We start from the raw sequence: 13696 nt of genomic DNA, 5'->3' as shown, positions 1-13696 counted from the left end.
GTTCTTTGCTTATATTTTCATTAACAATAAAGCTCCTTAAACATCTTTCTAGCATAAATAGGTCTGCAGATAATTCTTATTAACATAAACTTTAAATCTTCATATCGGGACACTCGGATTGCACAACATGTGGAAAGGATCCTGTCTAGGTTAGTGACTAGGATAATTAATTGATAGGACAATTCTGGTAAAAGTTAAGCTGTTATTGAACAGTCAGAAACAAAATTAACACTGGTCCACACGAATACAATTCTAAAGATTCAACCTGTTCGTGTCGATGCGGCGGTTGGCGGGCGGCGAGATGGCGAGGCGCACAGCACACATACAATCACAGCTATGGCTCTTAGTGTATCGGCACTTTGCTTCTTCTTAGCGTCGCAATCCTTTTCAATTCAGTGCCCATAGAAGATAGCCATGCTGTGTAGTCGTCGGAAACGGCACATCCGAGGCTCAATGAAACCACTTTTTCCAGGATAGCCTCCTCGATCCGGAACGTGTTCCTCAGACCGATGCCCAACTCCGACTGTATTGCTGAGCCCGTTATGCCGTGCCCGTGTGCATTTTTCCCGCGCTCGCCTGCCATCCACCCTTTACCGCTCCCCTACAGATAGGGTATTCACCGAAGGTTTTACATTCCACATATCCTAATACATTGCCTACGTATGGACCAGGCGCACAATTACAATTTTAAACATGTTACAATAGATGCAACATGTGTTACACTTCATTTCTGTTATAGCATTTCTTGAAATTTGACATAAATATTAATATTCACATCAAAAGTTGCTTACATTTTCTTTAACATAATGACACGAAAAGAAAAAGAAATGAAATCAAAACATTGCTTACATTAATTCATCGAAAATCAGAAGAAAAATTATTATATGTACAGTTGTTGTTGTTACAATGTCTACTACAATGAGCACTCAAAGCCTGGTAGGACTTCCATATTGCTTGCACTGCTCTAAAGCCACCCAACACACTCAGACTTTCTTAAAGTCAGCACCAAGGTTTCTGCAACAGATGACAGGTCATGTTGATTCTTTAGAGGTTGATGGTACAATACATACAGCTTGTTAAAAAATGATAATATGAGTCACACCAGGAACCTCTCCAAATTGCATCAGCAACCTCTCACTCAACTCGGTGGCACAAACAGTGCCATGGGAACAGTTCGCTGCACATTTTTATTTGACCCTGAAACACCCGAAATCCTACCTAGTATTACACTAGCACCATCACTGCATGCTCCAACCAAATTTCCATTCAAATAACTTGGAGGAAAGCTATGCTTCCTGAGACTTTTTTAAACTTCAGCTATATTGTTTCTGCATCCGTTTTTTGAAGTCCAATAACATCCACAAATAAGGTTTTTAGATTACACTACTAATTTCTGACCTTAAATACACTGTTAAAACTGACTGTGAAGCCACAGATGTAGATTAGAATGTATACAGAGATCTTAGAATCCTTTGTTATTATGGATGAACAAAGCTTCTGCCTCATAGTGTCCGCAATGAAATCTATGACGTTGGCAAACTGAGTTTACTATGCAGTGTTTTATCATGTGGAGACCATTTTGTATTTGTGCATTCAAAAGCTTGTGAAGGTTGAAATACGTATTGTTCTTTTTCGATACAAAATATGCTGTGTGAAACACTTTCCTTGTACTTTCAAAAATATCTTTTTGCTGTTCAACTACGCGATTTTCTAGAATATAGCCTTTTTTCTCTATCTGCATGCAGTTAAATTGGTTTCGTAATTCCTGTAATTATGAATCTTTTTTTCGGTGATGTTAACAAAGCTTGTTTATTTTCTCAGTCTGGACTCACCGAAATACTAATCATTCTTTAGAAATGTACACTACTTGTAACTTATTCATTGCTATATTCTGCACACCTTTATACACTGAACACCACAACCTGCCTTCCCTAAATATCATCAACTCGTATTTTGTCTTAAATTCTCTCCATGTACTGCCATTCCAAGAAACAGGATAATTATACGTATTTTTTAGGACTCCAAATAACAAGGAATTACTATACATGATTGGTTTTTATACTCAACAACAATTATTCCGATGCTACTATTCGTATATGACGTAGGTAGGCCGTTATCAGTTACACATTCTTTTGAACAACGTGGACTGTCTGTAGCTGAAACCCCAGAACTAAATCTACTGCACATCGTTTCGTACTGAAAAATGACATATTTCAATTACCAGCGCAATTTATACACTTCAAAATTAATAATGTCTTATGCCTGGTTTTAAAACAACGAAGTAATTCTTAGAGCCTTAGGAGTTGACAAACTTCACTAAGAAGACAATTGAACCGCAATACCTATACAGACTTTGCCTCGTCCAACAATTAAAGCTATTAACAATCGGACAAACGAAAGTCACGATGACTGTTCGCTTCGCAAAAATAATATCATTCATAGAATGTATAGACGAAATTCGATATTTGTTGTTTTTTCAGATTTATTTGACTTCAGTACAGTAGTCAAGCCATAGTCGCAGTAAATTACAGAAAGTTTACATGACCAGTTTATTAAATGTAAAAAGTATGAAACAAGTCTGGTATTAATTATGAGAACCTGAAACGTAAGTAACATCTAACCACAACACCTTTGTCATAGGAAACAATATTGTGAAATTATCATATTAAATTAAACCTCATTATGCAGTAATGGCAAGAAACAACATCACTGCAATTGATCGCTGTGAAACCTCTATCTATACAGAACATTACAAGTTTAACATTGTATATGTTGGATTAGGATCAGCATTGACCAAGTAGTTGTTGGCTATGCGTGTAGTTGGTCAACACCGATCCTAATCCAGCATATACGACATTAACCTTTGAATGTTCCGTATAGATAAAGGCTTCACAGTGATCACTTGCAACGATGTTGCTTCTTTGCTATTACTATATAACGAGGTTTAATTTGATATGATGATTTCTCAGTATTCTTTCCTATGACAAAGGCGTTGTGGTTAGATGTTACTTATGTTTCACGTTCTTATAATTAATAGCATACTTGTTTCACATTTGTTATATTTGATAATCATGACTGAGCTTCACGAAAACTAGTCATGTAAACTTTCTGTAATTTGCTGCGACTATGGCTTGACTACTGTACTGAAGTCAAATTAAAAAAAAAATTACATTTAGTCGTGCTCCTTAAGACAGTCACGTCTAATTACAAAATTTGTTGTTGCATCATTGAAAAATTCAATATCAGCATAAGGAAGAGGGAAATGTTTTTATTTTACCAATCTCGTAGCTTACGTTTCAGACAGGAGGCGTGTTTGCTTGCATCGTTAAAGAATGCATCAGCGTGAGGAAGAAGGGAGTTACGTGTTGTCAGACATTATTTTCGTAGAACATGTTACACGATGTGGGTATCGGAATGACAATATCCAGTAGCTCGCAGGTGCCCGATCCCACGGTCCTAATGTTGATTGTTCTCTTGCGTTGTTTGTCTGGGCCAATTACTAACGCTCAGTTGACTTCACAGCTAATATGTTCTACGAGTTGTAACTCAGCATTGAGAATAATGTAATTAAGAGGGACTATGAAAGCGAATTTCTGTAGCAAGAAATGTTCTCCATGTAAAGTATTAAGTGGACGGTGTACTCTCGGAATAAGTGTTCCCCCTCCAACATGGCCCTGAGTATAACAGTGTCTCGCATGCCAGAGTGGCGATCCTTATATTCGCACAGTAGACAATTAATCCGGATCTGCCAAAAACGTTTCCGATGAAGGCTAATTTCAGATGCAACGCGTGTTGACGCACTCTAACTCGTGATCAAATTTCTTACATTACATCCACAACTGAGGGATATTAAGTCTAAATTCTTAATTAGTTCAGAATGTCTATAAAATAGTTTGGCGACTTCCTTCTCACGATATTCAAGCAGTCCAGAATGTCATCAGATACTGCATTTCACTAAAAGAAAAACTCTTAACTGTTTTAAAGTAAGTATCTATTTAGTTTTTCCAGCTTAGCCATTTAACAATCGGGATACAACTGAGGTTACGAATTTTCGCTGGAGGCAACTGGAGAAGACGTCCTTGGTGCTAAATCCCGTCCTCTTGTTATGTGGCCATAACTAGAAGAATATTGTTGAGAAGGACAACTGTCTTCGTGTGAATAATCTCATGCTGTTTGAGAGCTGAAGTCATCGTGAGCACTTTGGTGCTGTAATATTACATTGTGTAAGTCTGTCTCACCTCTGAGTCGGCTATGATCAGGGATTGTCTTTATTTCGTTCTCCGAAGATAAGCAAAATAATTTGCCTTCATCTAGCACAATATCATTGTTCTTCGTTAATTCGGTGAACTCAAGATGTCTCTGTTCTATACTCCTCTCTAAAACAATAGTGAGTTTCTTATCGCTGTCCTTGGATTTGGGTTTGTGGGCGAGGAGGCTGACGGGGCCAGTGGACCATAATTAGCCTTCACACAATTATTTTCTCCTGTCTCAGCTTCATCTATGTCAGCGCTCAGATTATTATGCCTTTCTTTAGCCGGTATGCACGACTTTAGCTACAGGAGTCTATTGATGTGAATGTAACTGCTCTTGCACGCACCAGACCCACATTTTCCCTTCTTTGTCGCTTTAGTGAAATTATCCTTCATGTTTTTTCCCATTTTGCTTGTATCAAAGCACATGTAGAATGTAAATACTAATCTACAGTGTATATATTGTCACGTAAAAGAAGGTGTAATTAGATGAACGACGAACACTAACTTCACTTAATGAAGATTTATTCAGCACTTGCACATACAAGAGTGCGGAGCGAACTGCCTTCGGCCAGAACACATACAGCATATACACAGCTACAGAACATTACAGTAAAATGATTCTTGACATTTGTGGATACTTCTAAATATACTTGAACCGAGTATAGAAATTAATATCATACAGTCGAGGTAAGTTTTGAACTCACGACCCGCCATACAACATTTTAGTATTATAACCACTACACCACTATACTACTCAGCATCTTCTGCTACGTTGCCCCCTCTTTACGAGAACAGCATCTCGGAGTTACGTCCACCTAGTCCTATAACGAGTCGTCAGTCCTGCATACTCCGAATCCTGATGACTGATTCTCGCCCTGGCGGTGATCTTTTTAGAATTTCTTTTGCCGCTACGCTCTTCGTCACCTTTCCGCTTGTTGCCTGTCGCTGGAGCTTCGAATTTACCCTTGGTTGCAGGTTTCATTCGAAGGACGTGGACCGTATCTCTGATCTATCGTCGTCTTGTGTCTGGGTCGAAATCTTCAACTTCATAAGTAACATCAGACAATTGTCTTACAACCTTATAAGGTCCAAAGTAGCGCTTCAAGAGCTTCTCAGAGAGACCAACCTTCTGAACAGGAGTGAAGATCCAGACGAGATCACCAGGCTGCTAGAGAACAGGGCGGTGGCTCGCCTCATAACTTCGGCGATCGTTTTCTTGAGCATGCAACGTGAGGAGTCGAGCTAACTGCCGAGCTTCCTCTGCTCTGGTTAACACCTGGCCGATGTAGTCGCCGTCCATGTCATGAGGATGTAACGGAAACACGGTGTCCATCGTCGTAGTCGCCTCACCCCCATGCACCAGGAAAAATGGCGTCAATCCTGTGGTGTCTGGTTTGGCTGTGTTGTAGGCAAACGTCACGAAAGGTAGCACCTCATCCCAGTTGCTCTGCTCAACACTGACGAACATTGATAGCATGTCAGCCAATTAAGGCGATCAGTACTTTGCGGATGGTAGGCAGTCGTCATGTGATGGGCAATGTTGCACCGACGGTTTATCTCTGTCGGAAGATTCGATTGAAAAACTTTCCCTCGATTCGTAATTAACGACCTTGGGGCACCGTGTTTTAATACAATGTCTTCAACAATGAATTTGGCTACCTCGGATGCTTCGGCTGTTTTCACGGTTTTTGTAATGGCATAGCGTGTCAGTGAATCAATGCAAACAGTAATCCATCTATTGCCACTAGCAGACGTTGGAAATCGTCCAAGCAGGTCAATCCCAACACGCTGGAATGGCGTTTTGGCTGGTGGAATTGGTATGAGTCGGCCAAGTGATTTCTGAGGAACTGCCTTTCTCCTCTGGCACTCTCGACTGTCCGACACATAGTGACCGACACTCCTAAATAATCATGGCAAGAAAAATCTCTTGCGGATCCTATCGTATGTCTTAATAAATCCTAAATGTCTGGCCTCATGTGTGTCACGGAATTTCTGTAGAACATCTAAGCGCATGTGTTTAGGAATCACTGGTAGCCACCTCTTTTCAAACGGATCAAAGTTTTTCTTGCAAAGTAATCCATTAACTACCTTAAATTGTCCTTCCGCATCCTCTGACCGATTTCATGCAAGCATAATTTGAGATATCTTGGCGTCCTTCTTCCGCTCAGCAGAGAGATCCTGTAGTGCAGCGAGACTATCTTCATCAAAGTCTTGATGGTCTTGCACAGGGTTTCTTGAGAGACAGTCGCCATCTTGGTGTTTTCTTCCAGTTGTGTATAATATGGTAATGTCATACTCTTGAAGACTTAGTGGCCACCTGGCGAATCGTCCTGTTGGATCTTTAAGACCTGTCAACCAACAAACTGAATCATGGTCTGTAACAACTGTGAATGGCCTTCCATAGACATACTGTCGAAATTTACACATGGCCCAGATCACAGCAAGACATTCTCTTTCTGTAGTTGAGTAGTTTCTCTCGGCTTTTGTAAGTGTCCTAGAAGCATAGGCTATAACCTTCTCTTTTCCATCCGAAATTTGCACCAGAACACCACCGATCCCATACCCGCTGGCATCTGTGCATAGTTCTGTAGGTGCTCTCTCATCATACAGACCAAGTAAAGGGTCATTTGTCAGAGATTTTCACAGAACATTGAAATAATCTTGTTGAGCACCAGCCCAGATAAATTAAGCATCAGCTTTTAACAATTCTTGGAGTGGCCCGGCTTTGATACAAAAGTCTTTGATAAAACGACGTTAATAAGAACATAATCCGAGGAAGCTTCTCTCATCTCTAATACTTTTAGGAATAGGAAATTCCGTTATAGATCTCACCTTTTCTGGGTCTGGCCGCACAACTTCGTGTGACACAAGGTGTCCAGGCATTTTGATTTCTTTTGCTCCAAAGAGACACTTTCTAGGATTAAGTTTCAGTCCGCCTTGTTGGAGACACTTAAGAACGGCCTTCAGGCATTTTAAATGTTCATGAAATGTCTCTGAGAACACTGTAATGTCATCTAAATAACAAACACACATCGTCCACTTTAGGTGCCTTAGAAGATTATCCATCAGCCGTTCAAAAGTTGCTGGTGCATTACACAAACCAAAACGCATTACCTTAAACTTACACAGGCTCTCAGGGGTGATGCATGTAGTTTTCTCACGATCAGCCTGTCTACTTCGATTTCCCAGTATCCCTAGTACATGTCCATTGTTGAGAAAAACTTAGCCCCCTTCAGACAATCTAGTGTGTCGCCCATTCGTAGAAGAGGGCAAAAGTCCTTTTTTCTTATCTTATTAAGCTTCCTGTAATCAACACAAAAGCGACAACTGCCATTTTTCTTCCTGACGACAATGAGCTCTGCGAAGGCTGAATGATGTCATTCTTCATCATTTTCTGTACCTCGTCGCGAATTATTCGACGTTCCGTTGCTGACACATGGTATGCTCTCTGGCTTATTGGTTGATGGTCTCCAGTGCTAATCCGGTGCATCGCCGTCTATTTGTCTAATTTGCTCTTCACCTGTAGTTTGAAGCATTCAGAGAACTCTTGAAGAATGGCAAGTAGCTTCTTCTGTTGTTCCTTAGAGAGATCTGGTGATAGTCGAGCTAGAAGATCTTCTCTCGTAGTTGTAGAGCTAATTTCGCCCACACACTCGGCATGGGAGGTTTCTATGACGCTCAGCTGTTCTGCAATTAACGGCTCAGCGTTTGCTACGCACATGCGTCTTGGAAGGATCTGAGGACCTCGGCGACGGTTAACTACCCACAATTCGCCGAATCCGTTCATAAAAGAGATGACAGAGACTGGGATGACCAAGTTATTCTTCAGTGGTATGTTTATCTTACATTCCACTACAAGATCCATGGGTTGACGCATGGCACGACACATGACAGCTACCTTTCTAGCGCTGACTGCAGGAATGATTACTTCATCCAGTACACATAGTCTCCACACACTCGGATACGCATCTTCCTGTCCACAGTGTCTCATCGCGTCTAGCATAATCTTCGAGAGATCACAATCTAGAATTGCCTGAGAAGCTTTTAAAAAGTCCCATCGGAGAATGAAGTCATGATTACACTCTTGTAAGACATTGAATTCTAAGGGCTGTGTATGGCCACTTACACCCACACGAATGGTACATCTTCATGTAGGTTTTACATATATTCCATTTGCCACCTTCAGCAGAGTGTTTTGCTGTCGACGAATACGGTTTTCTGCAACTGGCGACGGTACTTCTCCGAATTGACTGAATTGATGCTCCAAAGACCACAAGAGCTTGGGCTGGTCGGTCATCCATGAGGATATCGACGTAGTTTCCTATCATTTTTGTAGTGATCGACGGCGGAGGATTTTTCTCTTCGGCGGTCTCACGTCCAAGGAAGGTCGCACCCATAAGTTTTCCAAGTTGCGGCGGCTAGGTGATCGGCTGGAGATTCTTAACGGCGATGGTGAACTTGATCGTCGTGTTGGGAGCGTCCTCTCCAGTTGCTAGCTTGCGGCGATAGTGACCTACGTCGTCCTGCACCCACATCTTCTTGTTCATCTTCACCATTACGCAGTTGGCGTCGGCTAAGATCGGTCTGCTGTCTTCTGACGCGGGCGTCATCAGATATCCGTTACACTATGCATATAAAGTTGAAATGTAGGGTTTATCTTGGATAACTCATCAGTATGCAAAGTTATCTGAATGAAACTAAAGGATATTGTGACCGCAACATCAGATGAATTAGAAATGGATTGAAATATCTCAACGGTTTAAGCAGTACCCGACGGTCCGTCACTGCATCGGAGCTGCATTTCAGAATAAATAAATCCAGAACATTCAAGTTCCTCATATTTCAGTTAGAACATTTTTTATCTCTTAGTGCCGTTGGCGCTATGTCTCTCTGACTATCGCTTTATCAAGGTAATAGACAAGACAGCAACTCAGGAATTTTCAGAGATTCCATTTCACATCGAAAACTCACCGTAATTTTTTTGGAAATATCTATGATCATTATCAGGAAAACACGACACTGTCTTAAGCGTCCGAAGGTAATGAAGCATTTGGGCTCATGGAAAATTTATTGAGAAAGCAGCTGACCTAATAAAAAAGATACTTAACGATCAACTAACTTTAGCAGTTGGGTACGTTGAGTGATTGGTATAGCGTATAATAAGCGAAGAATACTACATCGCTCATTAGATGTCAATGTGGATTGTGCAGAAAACATCGAAAAGCGATTACAGTATTTCACAACTATGTTCGAAAGAGAGAAGATTCAAACACGAAGACACCTTATAAGAAATCCTACAACTACGAATGCTACCCACAATGGAAGACTCACTTCATCAGCGAATAGCGTCCGCATACCATCTACAGCTTAAGAAGAAAGAAAAATCAGCCCAGAACGAAGAAATTATCCGAATGGGACGGAAATCGTAAGATTTGTTGTACATGTACAGACACACAAATGTATACAATTTCGGAAAGAATGGATGAGTTATTCAAGATAAAGAGAGTCGGAAACTGAGCAGGTCAATAACGCGTTGATCAACCTCTGGGCCTTATGCAAGCAGTTATTCAGCTTTGCATTGATTGATTGAGTTGTTGGATGTCCTCGTGACGGATATCGTGCCAAATTCTGCCCAACTGGCGCGTTAGATCGTCAAAATTCCCTGCTGGTTGGAGGATCGATACGTTCTCAAGGGAGAAATACGGCGATTTTGCTGGCCAAGGTAGGATTTAGTAGGCACGAAGACAAGCGCCCCAACTGGTAGACGAGTGTGTCAGCACTGCTAACAGACGTCCATTTCAGCAGCGAGGTGGTTGAAAAATGGTTCAAATGGCTGTAAGTATCATGGGACTTAACATCTAAGGTCATCAGTCCCCTAGACTTAGAACTACTTAAACCTAATTAACCTAAGGAAATCCCACACATCCATGCCCAAGGCAGGATTCGAACCTGCGACCGTAGCAGTCACGCTGTTCCGAACTGAAGCGCCTAGAACCGCTCGGCCACCGTGGCCGGCGAGGTGGCTTATTGTGATCTGTAAATCACCTCTAATGAGAAGGTCTGCATGTTCCGGCATTGCAGGAGTCACAACTATGTGCAGCCCACGGCACGCGGGAGATCAGTCGGATAGGTTTGGGCGACCTGTTGCGACGATGACCAACGAATCGCCCAACGACTCACTGTGTTTTTGTTCACTGCCAGTTCTCTGTAGACATTCTGCAAGCGCCTATGAATATCTGCAATGCTATGGTTCTCGGCCAAAATAAACTCAATGACAACTCTGTGCTTGTACAGCACCTCAATTAGAGATGGCTTTTTGAAGGCTACATACAGCACCGCTATCTATTGCAACGTTATGAAACTACAGTAGCTCTATAGGGAATATTACACGATATCCCAAAACAAATTCTGCATTTCTTCAACTGAAATTGGGAGAGAAAAATGTGTTGCATTACTCACTGAATTTCCTTTGTACGTGTTAGTATAGCGTCAGCCCACATGGTGGCGAATACAAGGGTCTAGACATCACTGCTTGAAGTTGTACTGGTCTCGGATGTAGTACTCTGATAGTGCACGCCATGCCGCTTGCACATGAGCATGCAGCTGCTGCAGGTGGAAGTGGGTGGAGGTGGAATCAGGCAATACAGGTGGCCATCGACGAGTATATACAGCTGCAAGGCACACTCGGTAGGTGGCAGTGGTATGAGGACGAGGGTTGTCCTGTTAACTAGGGCATGGGCAGTCACAAATTGCAGAGTCACATCCTCTGAGTACCGTGCGAAAGTCACGGAGCCCGTTGGAAACACAAATGGTGAATGGGCACCATAGGATATCGTCCCCACACCGTCAAACTGGGCTGGCGGAATGTCTGGTGGGAGTCACAAAGCAATCTACACTGCGCCTTCAGACATGGACGTGTTTGTCGTGGTCTCAAGGCAGAAGACTCATCACTAAAGATGACCCGCTGCCGGTCTGCAGGGCCGCACACCCATCCCTGCAGACACCAGGCGAGTGGGGCGCGATCCTGCGGGGCTGTGAGTGGTAGGTGTCGAAACGGTCGGCGTGTGGCGAGCCCTGTGTTGTGCGACTGCGAGCCCGTGACACTAGCACCTGTGTGATGTTGCATAGGACACAGTACAGCCCACTGAATGACACCTATCGTTTCCTTTGGATCTGTGTGTGGATGGCAGACAATCCATAGGTCGTCTCTTCTCGTGGTGCGTGTCGGACGTCCAAACCACACAGCTCGTACGCCTGTGTCTGTGCCTGTGCATTTCCAAGAACAGCGGGCAATGGTGGATTCCGTACGACTAGTGTGGCGCGTTGACTGGAATACTCTCTTTCAGATTCTGAAGGTGGCAGGGATAAAGTACAGGGAGCGAAAGGCTATTTACAATTTGTATAGAAACCAAATGGCAGTTATAAGAGTTGAGGGGCCTGAAAGGGAAGCTGTGGTTGGGAAGGGATTGAGACAGGATTGTAGCCTCTTCCCGATGTTATTCAATCTATATATTGAGGAAGCAGTGAAGGAAACAAAAGAAAAATTCGGAGTAGGTATTAAAATCCATGGAGTAGAAATAAAAACTTTAAGGTTCGCCGATGACGTTGTAATTCTGTCAGAGACAGTAAAGGACTTCGAAGAGCAGTTGAACGGAAGGGACAGTGTCTTGAAGGGAGGATATAAGATGAACATCAACAAAAGCAAAACGAGGATAATGGAATGTAGTCGAATTAAGTCGGGTGATGCTAGGGTGTTAGATTAGGAAATGAGACACTTAAAGTAGTAAAGGAGTTTTGCTATTTGTGGAGCAAAATAACTGATGTTGGTCGAAGTAGAGAGGATATAAAATGTAGACTGGCAATGGCAAGGAAAGCGTTTCTGAAGAAGAGAAATTTCTTAACATCGAGTATAGATTTAAATGTCAGGAAGTCGTTTCTGAAACATGGACGATAAATAGTTTGGACAAGGAGAGAGTAGAAGCTTTCGAAATGTGGTGCTACAGAAGAATGCTGAAGATTAGATGGGTAGATCACATAACTAATAAGGAGGTATTGAATAGGATTGGGGAGAAGAGAAGTTTATGGCACAACTTGGCTAGAAGAAGGGATCGATTGGTAGGACATGTTCTTAGGCCTCAAGGGATCACCAATTTAGTATTGGAGGGCAGCGTTGAGGGTAAAAATCGTAGAGGGAGACCAAGAGATGAATACACCAAGCAGATTCAGAAGGATGTAGGTTGCAAGAGGAACTGGGAGATGAAGATGCTTGCACAGTATAGAGTAGCATGGAGAGCTGCACCAAACCAGTCTCAGGAGTGAAGACCACAACAACAACAACAGTGTGGCGCGCAGTACGACTGAGCCACGTGCGGCTCACGTTCTTGCCGTTCATAACTAGACGTCGTGTAATAGTGATAGTGGCATCTCGATTCCTTCATGTGATAATGGTGCCGCTGAGTTGCTAGTACTGTTTGTCCACGAGTGGCAGCAGCAGCAGTTATCGATAGCCAGTACTGTGGTACTATCTTTGGTGGCACGGCTAGTATTCTGGGTCCTCGTGTGTGTCAGGCAGTTTGGCTTCGGACGGAGCAGCGAGGAGGCCCGCAGCGCGACGGCATGTCAAGACCGTTGTCGGCGTGCAGGCATTGTTGGACTGACGGGCTGTAGCCGACCACTGAACCCAGGACATTTGAAGTTGAGTGAACCGCGTCCAGTACTGAAACCTCCACTGTTTGAGGTCTCGCTGTTGTTTGCGTGTTGCTGCTCCCAGGATCAGTGAGACCAACTGCAACAAGAGAAGTCTGTCAGGTTGGCGGAAACTATTGCTGCCTTCTACTCCTTGATGTTAGTTTGTGTTTAGTAATATTATTATTATTATTATTATTATTATTGTTGTTGTTGTTGTGGTCTTCAGTCCTGAGACTGGTTTGATGCAGCTCTCCATGCTACTCTATATTTTGCAAGCGTCTTCATCTCCCAGTACTTACTGCAACCTATATCCTTCTGAATCTGCTTAGAGCATTCATCTCTTGGTCTCCCTCTACGATTTTTACCCTTCACGCTCCCCTCCAATGCTAAATTTGTGATCCCTTGATGCCTCAGAACATGTCCTACCAACCGGTCCCTTTTTCTTGTCAGGTTGTGCCACAGACTCCTCTTCTCCCCAATTCTATTCAGTACCTCATTAGTTATGTGATCTACCCATATAATCTTCAGCATTCTTCTGTAGCACCACATTTCGAAAGCTTCTATTCTCTTCTTGTCCAAACTATTTATAGTCCATGTTTCACTTCCAGACATGGCTACACTCCATACGAATACTTTCCGAAACGACTTCCTGACACTTAAATCTATACTCGATGTTAACAAATTTCTCTTCTTCCGAAACACTTTCCTTGTCATTGCCAGTCTCCATTTTATATCCTCTCTACTTCGACCATCAT

This window comes from Schistocerca serialis, chromosome 2 (genome assembly GCF_023864345.2).
Source record: "Schistocerca serialis cubense isolate TAMUIC-IGC-003099 chromosome 2, iqSchSeri2.2, whole genome shotgun sequence".
In the NCBI taxonomy this organism is placed as follows: Eukaryota; Metazoa; Arthropoda; class Insecta; order Orthoptera; family Acrididae; genus Schistocerca; species Schistocerca serialis.
This window is presented reverse-complemented; position numbering follows the sequence as displayed.